This window comes from Choloepus didactylus, chromosome 3 (assembly GCF_015220235.1).
Source record: "Choloepus didactylus isolate mChoDid1 chromosome 3, mChoDid1.pri, whole genome shotgun sequence".
Lineage (NCBI taxonomy): Eukaryota > Metazoa > Chordata > Mammalia > Pilosa > Megalonychidae > Choloepus > Choloepus didactylus.
The window spans coordinates 207,232,935-207,236,500 of record NC_051309.1 but is presented as its reverse complement, the minus strand read 5'-3'; the positions used below and the strand labels follow the sequence as shown (position 1 = coordinate 207,236,500).

General features: G+C 34.9%; 1 pseudogene; it reads left to right on the top strand.

The window, feature by feature from the left end:
* The first annotated feature begins 2,465 nt into the window (after window positions 1–2,465).
* LOC119528961 lies at window positions 2,466–2,945 on the top strand (annotated as a pseudogene).
* The last annotated feature ends 621 nt before the right edge of the window (window positions 2,946–3,566 follow it).

The window sequence follows — 3,566 nt, the reverse complement described above, 5'->3', positions numbered from 1 at the left end:
CTGTTTCTCTGGAGAACCCTGACTAATACAGTGGGTATTAAATTTTGTATGAAAATACTCCAAAATGCTAACAATATTAATCCTGGGTTAATATAATTATAAAGCAAATTCTATTTTTTCTTAATAATTGTTTCCAATTCTGTGTTTTCTGCAATGTACATGTTTTATTTTAATGACAAAGATGTCAATGATATATTTAAAATTATTCAGATTGAGATTACTATTATCCTCAAAACTTTCAAATTTAGCAGATGGTCAGGAAATAATTAGCTACTTGCTTATTTATATTTTTTCTCACTTCTGTTTTTCACTGACCAATCTTTTCAACACTGTATCTTGATAAATATTTTAAAAATGAGTTTCATTTTAAAGAAAATGCTGCTGTTCATCCTAAGCTTTCTTTGGTAGATGCTATTTTCATTTATTCAGTCAAAACCATGCCAGCACTCACAGCAGTATACTCTCCATCTCCATCATCTTCTCTTTGAACTCATATCACCAGAAATTCTTTTTTTTTTTGCATTAATGCTGACTTTTCATAATAGATGGAATAATTAAGTGACCTCAAATTTAATTTTACCAGTATAGGGAGGAAAATTAAAGGAGGAAAAAAGTATTTTAATAGCTATGAAGTGTATATTTTAGGTGACCGCGAATAGTAATAGTTGATATCCCTGCTTGTGCTGGCTACTGCTGTAAGTGCTCAGCAGCCATCAGCTTATTTCATATCAACCCTTTCAGACAGGTACTATCATTAGCTTCATTTTATAGGTGAGGAATCTGAAACACAAAGTCTGCTACTTGCTCAGGATTCCTTGGCAGTAAGAGCTGGAGCTGGGACTCAATGCTAGGCAACGTGGCTCCAGTGTGGTGTGTCTGACCATTAAACGGTACTGACTCAACACTTAAGAGCATCGATAGAATCACCCATTAATTTTTCAACAACTCAGGCTTCCTTCGGTAACAAAAGACAGTTACATTCTCCTCTATTATAGCTAATAGAAATAAATTTCTTATATATTGATACAATCATGAAGATTTTCTACTTTTTATTTTTAACCAATTAGCTGAAGTACATTTGATAATTTAGCAGAATCCAATAAAAGGAATGACGGATGATATATCAGACTTGAAATTGGCATAGTTGGTTGGTGGAAAGAGCAACAATAAAATAAAATACAGAATAAAATATCACCTTGAGTAGCAAACACTACATAGCATCAAGATATGTTTTCTTATGCATGTGTGTGTGTTCAGATGCTGTGTATCTGTTCTTTGAAGTATCTTCTTCCATTCATCATCCAGCTTCACAGACTTGCAAACATGCTCCAGGCAAAGGGTGTCCTTTCAATTGATCTCTTTGTTATTGTAGTAAGAGCACATCTTCCATGCATAGCCCAAGATTTTAGAACTAGGAGCACAGGACAAAAAAAAGATACAATATTAAATGAAATGTACATAACACCATCCAGCTGCATCACAAGCAGTTTTCATGTGTCTTAAAAAATAATGTCCATTTCATTAGAGCAATAATACAGGTGCACTTATATAACTGACATTTGATGAGGTGAGAGAAATGTTCCTTCAGATTCACAAAGCAACATGTCAAAAGGGTCAGCATTAGAGTGTCTATGTGTGTGCACTCACCTACTTATGGTTGGTCTAATCATTTGAGCCCCCCTATTATGCTGTGTGATGTTCTGACTTAATCATTGAATCCAGCAGGCATTTCAGGTAAATGTGACTGGTAATCCTATGCATATGCTTTACGAATTATCTTTCATTGCAAAGAGCAGGAAAAGAAAGCTATTTCTCAAGACCATTGCTTCAAGTGCCACAGTATTAAGCTCTCAGAAGTCTTTTCATGCCCTTTATACTCTATTTAGAGGTTCACTGAAATTTTATTATATTTTACATCAGAATGAGTGAGGAGCTCTAAAGTGGTTTTGAAAAATATCAGCAAATGTCTTAGACCAAATTCCAAACATAGTTTTAAAGTTCCCAGCATTATTTCACTATTAGGCCCAATTGGCCCAGAGTCTAGCAACTGGTAATTTCACAGTGGCTAAAAAAAAAATTTGAGACCTGGAAAAATAAATAAATAATTTGCTCCAAAATATGAAAAGAACTAAAGCTAAAAATTTTAACTTGAATAATGTCTGCAGACATAGCATATGTCATCCTGTGAACTGAAACTCAACTCAATTCTTAGTTATAGATAAATTATTAAATTTGTGATGTGGCTATATTTTGACATGTGAGATATTGTATGCAGTTGGCCTCAGAAATTAGAAGGCTGGTTGCCTAAACCCTACTTTTATTCATGGTAGACTTGTCACAATTCTTTACTTTGGTTCTCCAGATGTTAAAGCTTATGAATTAATCATTTAACATAAATAACATAAATCATCATCCCCTTTTAAAGACTTACTGAGTGCAGAACCACCACCTTGCAGTAATTCGCCAAAATGACCAACACAAAGGGAAAGAGGAGAGGCACCTGCTAGGTGTTTTCTAGGCCTTTTAGAAAACATGGAGTTGTTCCTTTGGCCACGTATATGTGACTCTACAAGGAAGGTGATATTGTAGACATCAAGGGAATGGTTCAAAAAGGAATGCCCCACAAATGCTACCATGACAAAACCGGAAGAGTCTACACTGTCACCCAGCATGCTGTTGGTATCGTTGTAAACAAACAAGTGAAGGGGAGGATTCTTGCCAGAAGAATTAATGTACGTATTGAACATATTAAGCACTCTAAAAGCCGAGATAGTTTCTTGAAGCGTGTGAAGGAAAACGATCAGAAAATAAAGGAAGCCAAAGAGAAAGGGACCTGGGTTCAACTGATGCGCCATTCTGCTCCACCCGGAGAAGCACACTTTGTGAGAACCAGTGGAAAGGAGCCTGAGCTACTGGACACTATTCCCTATGAATTCATGGCATAAAAGGTATAAAAAAGAAATAAAAGACTTGTGGATTGTAAAAAGAAGACTTAATGAGTATGTACTAAACTTTAACTTCTCAGTCTGGCTCCTAGCCCTTATTTGCGTTATCAAAAAAAAAAAAAAAAAAAAATTCACGGGTGATTCTGATGTGCTGCCATTGTAGAAAATAGTCTAAAAAGTTAAAATGGTCACATTTCACTGATGTCTTATCATCAGAACTTGGTTGACTGTTTGTTCACTAAGCAATGTGTCAAATTTGGTCCTGTTTTGAAGTGCCATTTCTGGTTATGTTGCTTCCTTGTTTTAAATGGACTGTTTTTCCTACACCTTTAGCTGAAAACAATATTTTCTTGTGAGTACCTGAGAAATATCAATTTCCCACAGACACTATAGCACCACCCAACAGAGTGAAAACCAACAATTTTACTTCTTTAATGCTGACAAAGCATCTATAGAGAGACCATTTATCTTTCATGATAGTTTGGATAGGAGAGACAAATGCATTATCTCCTCACTGTACTAACAAAACCAAATGAAAATGAAAACAAATTAACTCACCTAATTTCTAAAGCAATGGCAGTTTTAATGAGAAACTTTTGTAAAAATAGAATACAAATATGA